General features: G+C 44.6%; 1 long non-coding RNA gene across 1 annotated transcript; it reads right to left on the reverse strand.

The window, feature by feature from the left end:
* Window positions 1-8,801: 8,801 nt before the first annotated feature.
* On the reverse strand, window positions 8,802-13,786 carry LOC113950525. The gene is made up of 4 exons (XR_003528767.1): window positions 13,726-13,786; window positions 12,899-12,994; window positions 11,056-11,222; window positions 8,802-8,991 (listed from the first exon to the last, which is right to left on the reverse strand). It is a non-coding gene; the product is annotated as an uncharacterized LOC113950525 (long non-coding RNA).
* Between the last annotated feature and the right edge of the window lie 272 nt (window positions 13,787-14,058).

Here is a 14,058-nt window from a genome sequence, read left to right on the forward strand (position 1 = left end):
GCCCGCGGCGGACAAACCTCCTCCTCTCGCACTACGCGGCGGGGCGGGCCCTCACTGTGTCCGTCCGGGCCACGGGTTCGAGTCCCCGCCCTGGCGGGGCCGCGAGGAGGGGCGGTTCCGGTGGCGGCCGCAGGAAGTTGCAGAATCACGCAATCACAGAATATTCTGAGTTGGGAGGGACCCTCAAGGATGATCGAGTCCAACTCCTGGCCCTGCACAGGACATCCCCAGGAATCCCACCATGTGCCTGAGAGTGTTGTCCAAACACTTCTTGAACTCTGTCAGGCTTGGTGCTGTGACCACTTCCCTGGGGAGCCTGTTCCAGTGCCCAGCCACCTTCTGGCTGAAAAACCTGTCGCAGTATCCAACCTAAATCTCCACTAACTCAGTTTCAGGCCATTCCGTCTGGTCCTACTAGAGCTCACCACAGAGAAGAGATCAGTGCCTGCCCCTCCGCTTCCTCTCATGAGGAAGTTGTAGACTGCAATGAGGTCTCCCCTCAGTCTCTTCTTCTCCAGGCTGAACACACCAAGTGACCTCACCTGCTCCTTATACAGCTTCCCCTCTAGGCGCTCCATCACCTCAGTAGCCCTCCTTTGGACACTCCCGAGTAGCTTTATACCATTATCTTGTGGTTCCCAAAACTCCACCCAGATTAAAGATGAGGCTGCCCCAGTACAGGGTAGAGTGGGAAGTTATTCTCTCCCTGTACAGGAAAAGTTATCCAAGCACACTGAAGAACAACAGCAGCATGCAAAATGATCTAGGGGAACTGGAGGAGCAGCCTGGAGAGAGGAGGCATGGCCATGACAGTACTCTTCTGTGTGAAAGGGAAATGGCCGGTAGAGGACCAGCTCCCAGGAAAGGGGTCAGAGCATCATGGTGTGCCCAAAGGTCACAAAAGTCAGGAAAACACAGTTGGTGAATTGCTTTCTATGGATAAAAAGTAAGGAATTAAGCTTAGCTTTCCACAAAAGGAACTCATGGTCTAGTGTTGGAACAGGGTGTTTGAAGGTTGGATAGTGTCTCGAACACTGAAAATGTTCTGTATCAGGAGAGAGCAAGTGCCTGCCCATCCTGCTTTGAGGTGGGGCGTATTTGGCTTAGAAAAACCTCTCTAAGTCCTTACTTTATGACTGTCCCTATGTATGGGGAAGTTTTCCTCTTTGCAATTTGAACTTGTTATTTCTCTTCTATCCATTGTGTTCACAAGAAAGGCATGGACCTTGGTTGGTTCTCACGTTGCCCAGAGAAGCTGTGGATGCCCCATCCCTGGCAGTGTTCAAGGCCAGATTGGACAGGGCCCTGAGCAACTTCGTCTAGTGGGTGGCATCCCTTCCCATGTCAGAGAGGTTGGAACTAGATGATCTTTAAGGTCCCTTCCAACCAAAACCACTCTATGATCCCGTGATTCTATGGCATAGAAAGCATTTTATTGCCTTCCTCTCTGCAGTTTTACTTTATCCCTTCACTGAGATATTTCCCTTTGGTTTGCCTCCACTTATAGTAAATAACCCCAGTTCGTTCAGCTCTGCCTCATAGGTCATATTTTCTAGACCTCTGGTCATGCCCATTGTTCTCTGAAATCCCCCCCAGTACAGGTTTACATCCTCCTTGAAGTCTGGTTGCTCAATATGAAGATTGTACTCCATCTGAGGCTGTACCAGCAGCAAGCAGAGAGTTCTTCTGGTACAATATGCAAGAAATTGCTCATCTAGCTTGCAGAAAACTATCTCAGTATTACATCTCAGATATGATAGTCTGCCTTTCTATTTATAGGCAAGCATCTAGGTAACCAAGGAGGGCAATGCTTTTATGTATATCTGAAGAAATAACAGCTAACATTGAACTATTCTGATTAAGATTAATTAAAATTAAAAATTACTTTTGCTTTTACATTGGAACTGTATTTGTCTGCAGAACTCACCTGAGTGGGTGGGTTGAGCTTAATATTATTAGTCAGCTTTCACTAGAAATTCAGATTTCATTAAGACAACCATTCACAGACATACCAGATCATCTCTTTAAATGCTAACAAAAATGGAAGCAGATGCATCTCAACAGTTGTAAAACCAGCCACGATTCCTAGGACTGTTCTACTTCCAAATGTTGTAGGTCTAAGACCCTTAGGTTTTGTTCACCCAAAAAAAGGATGGATCTACACAGACAAACACCATCATTTTGCAGTCTGCTTTGGGTCCTACTCATAGAATCATAGAATAGTTTGAGTTAGAAGCAACCTTAAAGATAATTTAGTTCAAAATCCCTTGCCCTTCCACTAGACCAGGTTGCTCAGGGCTCCATCCAACCTGGCCTTGAACATTTCTAGGGATGGGGGATCCACAGCTTCTCTGGACAACTTGTTCCAAAGTCTGACTACCCTCATTTAAAAACATTTCTTTCTTATGTCCAATCTAAACCTACCCTTTTTGCACCTTGTTCTTTCACTACAGGCCCTGAGTAAAAAGTTTCTCCATCTTTCTTGTAGGCCCCTTTTATGTACTGAAAGGTCACAATAAGGTCTCCCTAAAGCTTCTCCAGGCCCCCAGCTCCCTCAGCCTGTCTTCATAGAGGAGGTGCTCCAGCCCTCTAACCATTTTAGCATCCTTCCTCTGGACCAGCTCCAACAGGTCTGTGTCTGCCTTGTGCTGGGAACCCCAGAGCTCGATGCAGTACCCCAGGTGGGATCTCAAATATTCCCCCAGGAAAAACACTGAATTAACAACAAAATTGTCCCTCTGCCGCCACTCCCAGCTCAATCTGTGTGCTCAGATCACACCTGCCACCACTTTTCAAAAAGAAAAAACAGTGGAGTGGATGTTTCTAACAGGAGTGACATTTACAGCAAAGTGGAGTCACGGGGGTACAGATGAACCTGTGCTCCACCAGATGGGCCATGGAAGAAGAGGAGCTCCACTTGCAAGCAGCTCAGTGGCAGGTGACAGGAGCACGGCTGACCACATCAGACTCCTTGGAGAAGGAATCAGTGAGGAGTCATCATTCATATTCCATGCAGAAAAGACAATAGTAAAAACCTCTGTAAAAGCCTGGCAATCGGGGTGGCTCAGCTGGCAACCCAGAGGGGAAGGCAGCCAGGCAGAGATCTCTCCTCGCTTCCTCCAGGCAGCCTTTCCATACCTGTTTCCATGGAAACTGAATTTGAAGGGACAACAAGCAGGAAAAGAGTGCATTTTCATTAATTCATCATTTAAAATCTCAACCTTCTGTTTGCCAGGGACACATTTAGTGCCATGGAGGAGGATCCAGGGGCCAGCTGCTGAGCAGCAGAGTTGTGAGTTAATCAACCATTTTCTTCTTGCAGGCATTGAAACAGATGTTATGCCTGAGGAGAGAGGTGGCCAAATTCAGACTTGCACAACCTTTCTCTCTTTTTTTTCCCCTTGTCCAGTGAGGTGAGATAAAGAGTCTGCAACATCGTCAGCATTGCACAAAGTTTCTCTTTATCATTTTTAGGACCGGGCTAATCACTGCATTCTGATGGTGCTGGATGAAAACCGGCACAGCAGAAGAGGCGAAAGGCCTGATGCTGTCCTGTTGAAGCTGACGGGAGTTTTGCCAAGGGGAATTCATGTGCTTTCCTCAAAAACTGGCAAGAATGAGAGGAGATGTGCTTCTGGAAGCTGGTGTTCCCATCTAAGATGTCAGTGATGGACACCATCAAAGAAGATCCACTGAAAACACTTCTTAGCGATAAAATGAAGCTCTTAGGGGGGGAAAAACCTGCTGGGTTTTTCCATGAGAGAGTGCTCGAACCATTCAGTTGTATCCTCTGTGGAGAAAGCCTGCTTTATAGCTAGGTAACACTAAAGCAGGACACCTGGGAAGTCTCTTCAGCTCATCTTCCCAAGGGTGTCACCAGGGACAACACTCATGCACACACTAGTCACTGCTTTGTGACTCACTGGTTCCCACTGGAGGAAAGGAGATCTGGATATACAGGTAGAGAGCTGGCCAGCAACCCCTGGAGGCTTTCTTTTCCTGAGCCTCCCTAATAGCACCAAACAGAGGAACCCCCACAAAGACAGCTCTTGAAGATGTCAGGATTCCTTTGCTCCAGCTTCACTGGTTTTAGTTGCAAGATGATTCATAGAGTCATAGAATCATAGAATATGCTGAGTTGGAAGGGACCCATCAGGATCATAAAGCCCAACTCCTGGCCCAGACTGGGACACTCCAAGAGTCACACCATGTGCCTGAGAGCATTGTCCAAACACTTCTTGAACTCAGATAGGCTTGGTGGTGTGATCACTTTCCTGGGGAGCCTGTTCCTGTGCCCAACCACCCTCTGGGTGAAAAAGTTTTTCCTGATATCCAACCTAAACCTCCTCCAACTCAGCTTCATGCTGTTTCCTCAAGTCCTGTCACTGGTCACCAGAGAGAAGAGATTGTTACTTACCCCTCTGCTTTCCCTTGTGACAATGTTGAAGACCGCAATGAGGTCTCTCCGTAGTCTCCTGCAGTCTGAACAGACCAAGTGACCTCAGCCACTGCTCATATGGCTTCCTCTCCGGACCTTTTCACCATCCTCATGACCCTCCTTTGGATGTGCTCTAAGAGCTTAATGTCTTTTTTATCTTGTGGTGCTCAAAACTGCACGCAGTACTTCAACACGGTTCTTATTCCCTGCCTGTCAGGAAGAAACTATGGGATGATACTGTTTTAGAAACATCAGAGGTCTTGATGAAAACTACATTTTTAATATATTTTTCCTGGTGCAGAGAAAAACCTGGGGAAGTTGGTGTAGAAAAGAAAAAAAATAGGGCACAAAATAATTAACGTATTATAAGCTAATACAACACAGAGATCTGTTTTGCACTCTGTGCAGATGTCCCCAACCATTCTAATTTGGATAGACTAGCAGACAACAAACAGTTTTGTACACCAGATTAAACAAATCAACTCTAATCACACTAAACTACAAGCACTGAATTATATCAAGCAGGTGGATCCCAACCTGTGTTTCGGTTTCTAAGCAAGGCAGAGTGCATGGAATTTCAGCGAGAGGAACAAAATTTCCCTACATGCATGACAACAGAGAAGATATTGCCCTGAGTGACAGAAAAACAGTCACGGCTGACTTTGGCTCCTTTTCACTGCTCTGCCAGCAATGCATTTGCAGACTCCCTGTCTTTATTACTTTCCACGTGATGGATGAGGAGGTGAACTGTGTCTGGCACAGGCAAAGAGGAGAGGGACTACAGCTCCTAGCTATGGTCCTGTGAAATCACATGAAACACATGAAAGCCTCTTCCTACCTTGAATTGCTGCAGCAGCTTTGCTACTCTGGAACTCAGAGTCCAGATGTGCCACAAGAGTTGAGCCACGGGCTCTCCCAGCAAGATAAACCACACCACTGGGCCACAGTCTCCCCTTCCTGTGAAAGGCGTTGAAGCACGGCCAGCAAGCTTCCATCCCATCACAATACTTGAGTGGCTGGAGACACATAGGGATGGGAAGAGTTTGAGATGGGTAACGAGGCTGCCCAGGTCATGCTGGCCACCCGACTGGCCCAAAAAACTGGGCACCCTAAAAGCCAGAGGCCACAACTTCCTTGCTATGACCAGATGCAGCTTGGCCATCTCACAGCCCAGATGCTGTGCTTAGATACTCCAAAGTGTTCACTTAGATTCATGCAGCTAGAACACCTTGCTTTGGTGATTTCTCACTCCTCCTCAGAGCAGGTCTCCTGGGGGACAGCTGGACCACTCATCTCCTTTTCTGGCTGCTGGCACTGAGCAAGTTGCAGGATCACCATCTCCTTGAGACACACTTCATATTTGATGGGAGCCCTTAGCGTTTGCAAGTGATTCCTGGTAGGTGTGTGATCTTTCCTCATCTCTTGGTTCTCATGTTTTGAGAAGGCATTTCACAGGTAAAGACTGTGATATTGCAGAAATCTAGTTTCACCTCTCCTCTCCTCTGTGGATGAGGTAACCCCCCCAGTTAGTTTTCTAACATGTCTAGGTGCTGGAGGAGCTGAGTGCTGCCCACATCTGAAGGATTCCGGAGTTCAGCAGTTCAGCTGTGTTCACAGGAGCTATGCTAGGCGACCACAGGGTCAAATTATTTGAGTCTGGAGTTAGAGCTGAGGTCTGCTGCCAGGCACAGAGGGAAGCTCTTGCAGAAGCTGACTTTGATTTGGGAGCACTGAGCCAGGAAAACTATTCTACCATCAGCTAATGCTCTGACTTCCTTCATTCCTGTCAGCCAACCTTCTCATTAACAAATTAAGGTGAGCAGGGAACTCACTTTGGAAGAGGAAAACTAATGGAGTGAGATTGTTACAGGCCTGCTTGTCCTACTCCATTACAAGTTCCACACAGCATCAGCAGAGCTCTGCTGTCCAGTGAGGATCTCTCCTATAGCCTGAATATCTGATTTTTCGGCCAGCAAAGATGCAAGGGTGCAAGAATTAAATCTTGAAACTACCGTTAATGCTTGAACTACCAGGGTAAGCAGAAGGCAAACTTTTGCCATCTTCACCCATGATGTATCATTTGCTTGCCTGCGCTGCAAGTGGTCTGTGTAAGCTGGAAAAAAGAGAGGAAATAATCTACAGAGAGGCAAAAAACATCTGGGGGGATCATGATCATTTATTTTGGAATAGGAGAAAAGAAAGTCTATGTTGTTTATTCCCAAAACAGGGCATGGGCCACTCTGCCTATCTATTTCCTGAGGCAACAAAGGATTCTCAGTGTCTCTTTAAGGCCAAAATATATGTTGTAGCCATTGTGTTTTCAAACTGCTTTTGAGCAACACGTTAATAACAGACTTGTTCACCCCAAGCTGTTCTGTGGCGGAGGGTGCGAAAGCATCAAGATCGTGGCAGAGCGCCCATTTCAATACAATGCTAGGCAGTATCAAATCTTAAACATGGCACTTCTGCCTGAAAACAGAACACAAACCCCCAGTTCTGATCAGAGGGCAATCTTCATTCATTAATTAATCATTTTTAATTCTTTCTATATGTTTACAGCCACACATATTTATCTTTGCTATGCATAGGAGAACACTTAATTTTCAGGGTAGTGGCACTGCAGCTTGCTTACAGTTTCACCCATACTATGTCTTCCATCATGTTAACAGTGTGCAGTGAATTTGACTGTAGGCATCTTGGTCTCTAGTTTGTTTGGATTTTCACCATATCAAGGAAAGAAAGAAAAAAGAAGAGAGAATTGAAAGATGCAGCTGCATTTTTTTTTTAAAGGAAGAAAACGCTTGTCAGAGAATTTAAGAGAATATTGTTGAACCTCATTTAAAATAATTTCTTTAAAAATGACCATAAAATTGACATTGTCTCTTTAACTCAAGCTACGTTTTGCCTCTCTCTGCATAAAAAAGTATTATCTAGTATTTTTCACCAGTGTCTCTCAAGAAAGATTTTAAAGCATCAACATTTTCAATTCAGTAATTGTACGAAGGTAATATGAGCTCTGAGCAACTTGTTGCTTTCTAAAGTGCCTTTTCACTGTAGGTGTGTAGATGTTATATAGAACTCAGTGCTACCCGTTTTCCAGTTCTCCACTCCTTTACCTTTTTTTCTGAGCCTTTTTTCTGGTGACGTACTACTTCAGCATGAAAGGTCAGTGGTATCTACATTCATTTGTCTCCTGGACTTGCTGAATGCACAAATGACTTGTTGAAGAGCAAGGCATTTTCTGCTCAGCTACCAAAAAAAAATAGTTTGCATTGGATTTATTTCCCTTGTGTTATAATTAAACAAACCTGATTATATGCCACTGATATTCCCATTATTATGTAGGTATAGACAATGCACAGTCACCAGAGTATGTTATTGTTATATTCTAACAGACTATTGTTTTGCAGAGGGAGCTTCCCAATGAGACTAGGAGAAGGCTGTGTGACTAAGCTGAGCAAAAACAACATTAGTGACTAGAAGAACAAATCTACATGGCTACTAAAGAAAAACAAGACCTTGCTGTTGGGAAGCCAAGCTCTATAGGGGTCACACTGAGCTGGACTGACTGTCTGACAACCTTCTGCAGCTGCCCACAGCTGAAAGCATAGGCAGGTGTATATAATTTTGAGATTATGTGTACATCCAACCTGGTATCCCACCCTTGCACCTGGTTGCAGCTAAGCCACAGCAGTGCCTCGCAACAAGCTCTCAATAATATAATTAACTGGAGACATCTGACAGGTCTGCTTCATTACTGCTGTGTACTGCCTGCAGGTTCTTTCCAAAGCCTTTTCACCTAATGGCCTTTGCTGTCAACTTTCTTTTTTCCCTAGGTGCTGATTGTTGGCACTTCTCTAAAACAGTGCTAATGATCTAATAAATATGATTACGCAAGAGTGGTTTGTCTCCTCACTTCATAAGCTAACAGTGCTACTACAGACCAGAGCAAAATACATTCTCTTTACCAGAAAGAATGGCTTTCCCAGTTAATTGAAATTAATAAACTGGAATGAGTAGAAAGTGTTACAGAGCTACAACTGGATCACATTTTACTGGATTTCTGTTGATGGATAAGGTTAAATAAGGTCTGAAATTTTACCTTCTAGTTAATTATTATGAGTTAAACATTAAAAAAAAATGGCATTTCAGTCAGTGGGAGGAAAATAAGCAGAAAAGGACTAAGGAAAACAGAAAATAAGACCAGTGAGGACAAGAAGATCCAATGAGAACATGTGTCAAACAGTGTGAGAGGGGCAGAGACCGCAGCCAACCCTGATGGCCTCATGTTGCTTCATTTTATCTTCTGGCAAATGACACATGGGGCTGGGAGAAAGAAATATGATGTTTCTGGGATTATTTATTATCAGAGGCCATTTCCTCAGTCTACTTCTTGCTGAAAACCTCAGGCTTATCACTGAGAACAATTTCTTCTGGAGATTGAGCATTTGGCAGTAGCAGCCCTCAAATTAGCACTTGCAGCTTGCAGGATATGTCCGCCTCCCTCCAGAAGCTCACACGCTGTTTCACATGCAAGTGTCATTTCTGGAGTCCTGACGTGGTCAGGTCAACTCTTTGCTTCATGTACTCCTGAGGTTGAGTCACTGAAGCTTTATGTAACAAAGCTGAATGCTAAACTCTTAAAGTTACCAGAAGAAAAAAACTTAAATAACAATAGACCTTTTCTGTCTGCACTGAGATTTCCTTTCCAAGCCTGCAGTATTTTCACTAGCTTTGTAAACCTAATCCCATTACTTCTCCCTGCCCTTATGGCTCACAGGACCTTTCCTCCTTTCACCCTTTGGCTTACAGTGGCTATCACTGTTCTGTGAATTCAAGCTCTTGGCCTCATTTTACCATGTTACTTAGTTGCCCTTCTTTTTAGTAGGGATAGTTTTCCTCACTCAGATAACCTTTCTGGTTGTTACAGCTTTTTCAGGGCCTTACCATTATATTCTTATTCTTATCATATACCTTCTTAAAACCCTTTCCTGTATTGCAGCACCAGTGCTACACCAAACACATGTAAGGTTATCCTTTCGGTTTCTTATTATCAGAGCATTTGCCTAATCTGCCTGTCCTTAGTTTGGGGCTCAGAATCCCTCAGCAAATTACCAGTCTTGCTTTTCTACACTGTTCTTTGAGAAAAAGTATTTCCTCTCTGCCTGCCTTGCCTTGCCCCATGGATCTGGTTCATGTCTGCTTGGCACATTAGCTAGTTATTTCTTAGAGAACAAAAGGAACATAATCCTTTTAGAAACACTTCAATATGAACCACCACGTTTCCTGCCTTCAACACCTCTGCCTCTAATTTACTGATTTGCTGTTATAGATTTGCTATCATTGCTGATCTGACTCAGCCATCTTATAAAAAAACACCAAAAAGAACTCTGGACCCAGCTGAGCTTCTCACTCATTTCACTGTCCCTGCTGTGCATCACTGGCACCTCTGATGGCCCTGGCTACCACTGAAGATCCTAACCCTTTTGATTAGGAGTGGAGGCAGCAATGACTTGAAGTCAGCCATAGACTTTATCCTCACTTGCTGGCATGTTGTACTAGGCAATAACAACTCCCTAACAGCGTGATGGTTACATTACCTGAACTTTCTTTGTTCATATGAAGAACATCTAGGGTGAGAGAGAAGACATCTTTCTGACCATGCTAGGAATAATGAAGTCTGATTTGTCTTCCACTTAAATCTCATTTGACTGACTTGGAGTCTTTCCTTTGGCTCAAACAGGCTTTTCTGTCATCATTAATCTTAAATATTAATACTACATTAACAACTGTGCAATACTTTTCAACATCTAGATGGTTGAAATTGAAAAAGGGAAATATTTAAGGATTTCCTTACCATATGGAGAGACGAGTACCAGACCCGAGATTAAATTTCTGTGACTTGCTTTCCTTGTCTTTTTGTTCTGATCTCAGTGACATACAACCATGCTTTTGCTGAAGAAAACACAGACATAGAAAGTGTCTTTCTAGGCATACAGAATCCTTTAAAAAAAGGAGCCCACTGTTATATTAGAAAGGTGGACAACACAAAATCATTAAGATGACTGCTCAATAAAACTCAGCTTTTGAAGATCAAGGCAGATCATGTGAAATGCCCTCATGCTTTGGTAAGTTGTAAGTTTGGCATGAACTCCATTTTGAGTACTTGTGGATCAAGTGATTTTCTCTCCTGTAAAACATCGTTGATTGAACCACCATTACGATTTTGATGAGGGACTTTGAAATGGCTGTTGGAGTAGCAGGAGATTTCACACCAAGAGAAGCAAATGTAAAAAGAATGGGTAGCAACTTCCCTTGGGCCTGATGAGTGTTTAGCTGATATGTCTGTACAGAACAAAAGGCCTGGATGTTAAACCATCCATTGCCTCTGCTGAGAGACAGTGCAAATTATATCTGATAGCCATTAAGAGGTGCTTCAGTTAAGCACCCATAACTGTGCAGCTCTTCACTAGAAAATTTGCTGATATTTTGAAAACCTGTGATACTTCCCTAGTCTCAGAAATCGTTGACAACCTGTCAAAGATAAGAGTCAGTATCTAAGTCTCCACACTAATAATTACTGCTCTAACCTGCTAGAGAAAGTGCCAGATACTTACCTTCCTCTTAGGAAATGTGATATCTCTGGTAGCTAATTACATCTCTTTTTAAGGTATTTAAAGCAACTGTCCATTCTGACCAATAATGTAGCTTCTGTCAACTGCTTTTGAGAGCTCTGGGAGACCACTGGCTGGTAGCAGATTTCCATTCTTCCACAGTTGTTAGTCTGTACTTGTAAACAGTGACAGAAAATAGAAACATGAGTGTTGTTTGAACAGCCAGTATTTGCTATAGAGTAGCAAATTTGCTAAGAAAGTGTCTCCACAACTAGGGGCAGATCCCACAGCCTCTGCTCAAGTGAGTCATCTCTCTGCACACAAGTGGTGCTGTCAAGTTCAATAGGCCTGTCTGTGCAAGGATCAGACTCATTGGCCTCCCATCATCTGTGGCATGGGACAAAGATGTGGACAGCTTTTGCATTGCTGATCCTCTGTGTATTTTTGCATGAGTTTGAGAATCTACTCTTAGCGGGCAAGAGTGTGTGTGGGGAAAAATGCAAATAAGATGAAAATCACCAGAAATTTAAAAGGGATCTTCCCCCACCTAAACACAGTCTATCAATGTGCCATTGCATGAAGTGCTGCATTGCATATAAAAAATGCTTCCTTAAAAGAGTCATTAAAATTGCAAAGTCAAGAAGCCAAACAAAAGAGGCCAAAATTTAGGCTGCTCACGCGCCATTATTTCTGTATTTCTATGTTTCAGCTTTGCAATAGAGCCTTGAATGTCATGACTACATAGCATTTAGCTTGTTTTTCTACGAGAAGGAGGCCCCTGGGGTCATGCTGTCTGTGTAGGTGTGTGCCTACTTGACAGTCGTTCCCTCCATAGATTTTGAAACCACCCACCAGTTTCAGCTAAATCCCAAAGATACTATACTGCCATAAATATATGGAAATTAGAGGTCCAATTGAGGAAAGACATCCTGCTAGCGATCTGGTAAGAGAGAGCAAGAGAAGTATAAACCCAGCCCTTCAGAGCTAACAGAGCAGCCTGAGGGAGAAGATGCTTAAAATACTCCAGGTATGAGAAAAGCCTCAGCTGATCTCCATGCTTTATTAAAAACTTGGGCACAGTCGAAGTTTACTCCTCTGATGGTTCTTTAAACAGGATAAATACGTATCATGGTGACACTGAAGACTGGGTACCCGCTGGTCCCAGAGCTCCTTGCTTCTTTGCACAGCCCACACCCACACAGTCAGCGCTTCCCATGGGGGCAGTGCGGCAACACTGGCTTGGCCCACGCTATGGGGAGTCCCTCAGCCTCTGCCCTGCCCACTGCCTTCCATGAGCAATACTCCTTCTCCATGGGATCTGCTGTGGCAGCTGCTGCCACAAAAGCATGAGAGCTTTGCAAACACAGGGTAAGCCATCTTTGAAGCTCCCAGTCAGGATGCCTGGCTTCAAGGGGAAGAGATTCAAGTCCTCTCCTGCTGTAGAAATGTGCAATAGACTATTCACTTGTCCATGTCCCAGGAGGTATCAATCTGTTAGGCTGTACCCATCTCCCAGTGTTAGTGAAAATTATTCCCAACTGGTAGATGACTGAGTAGCTCCTTCCACACCCAGTTTTCCAGGACCTTGATGAGCAGAATTTGACAAATGGGGATGGGACAGAAATTTCACTGGTTGCCTCAGCTGATGATGATTCATCATTTTATCCCAGGAATGGACAAGACCACCTGGTTTCTGCAGGCCAGCCCAGCCACATAAATGGAGAAGCCTGATCTTGTGGAGTGGACAGTCTCACTGCTCACAGATCCACTCACCCCGGCATTGCTGCAGCCCCTGGCTGGGGAAGCAGATCTCAGACAGCCCCCTTGTCTAGGGATACAGAATCACCTGAGGTCTCAGGGAGCTGCTCCTCAGGCTCCAGCCCATCTCTTCTCAGCATTTGGGACTCGAGATGGTCCAAGACTTGTAGGTGGGGTCAATTTGCTAAAAAGTAAAAAAATACTCCTCATTCTGGTGAGACTCCCAAATTTGCCTCTCCCAAATTTAAGTCCGTATTCCAAGCCAAAGCTTCTTAACAACACAGAGCTAGGAACGCTTTAATATTCGCAGTGCTACTGAAGTTTATGCTCTGAAATACTTGAAAAAGAAAAGTGATGCGGAGTCTTGTGGGTGGTTCAGAGCTGACACCTGGAATAGGTAATGCCAGCTGACAGGACATTCCAGGAAAGCTGTGAATACCTGGAAAAGAGGGCTTCTCGCTGGCAGTTTTTCAGGCAACGTTTGCATTACATGTCATTGCTAGGTACCTTTCTGGTTCCTGGCCATGCACTCATTCCTGCCAGAGCATCAATACTGAGCAGAAACCTCCTCAAGAGCATCCCCCATAACCCTCAGCACTGAGTTGGTGTTTTTGTGCTGGATTCTACCCTAATAGGCTCTGTCTGGCACCTGCATCCCTCTCTGAGGCAAGGTCTGTGTTGTGAAAAGGTGTTGGAGGGAAGGAACAGTATCACAATCCAGGAGTGTGTTCATGGGCTCTATGGAAAGCTGGCATTTTTGGTGTGAGTTCCCTGTCTGTGCACACCATGATAATGACAGGAAGAACTGCCCAAAGTCTTTGGCGATGGCCTTGGTTTCTTTGCTCTTTTTGTGGACAATAATGAGTACATCAAAGAATTAAAGTATGGCACGTGTCTGTGACCGCATCCTCTCACTTCTCTTATTTTCCTCTCTCACGCTGAAGAGGCAATTAAAACCCAGTTGCTTTTGTCACAGATGGTCCAGAGGTGAATAGCAACTGACCTGTGTGACTGTATGCATGAGGAGCTACTCAGTTCTGTGACAGTAGCCCATGTCTCCCATGGTTGCCATGGAGATGAAGTCTGAGAGGCCTTCACTCTTTTATGTCCCTGGAAGATCCTGAGATGGCCTTGAGGCAACAGTCAAGCCCAGCTAGTGCTAATGCCAGCTGAGAGGACTCATTGATCCTCTCAGGTGAGCACATATGGAAGGTCAGATCCATGTGTTGTGGGCATCAAGGAGCTGTC

Source organism: Corapipo altera, unplaced genomic scaffold, assembly GCF_003945725.1.
Source record: "Corapipo altera isolate COAL_440 unplaced genomic scaffold, ASM394572v1 0, whole genome shotgun sequence".
Classification (NCBI taxonomy): domain Eukaryota; kingdom Metazoa; phylum Chordata; class Aves; order Passeriformes; family Pipridae; genus Corapipo; species Corapipo altera.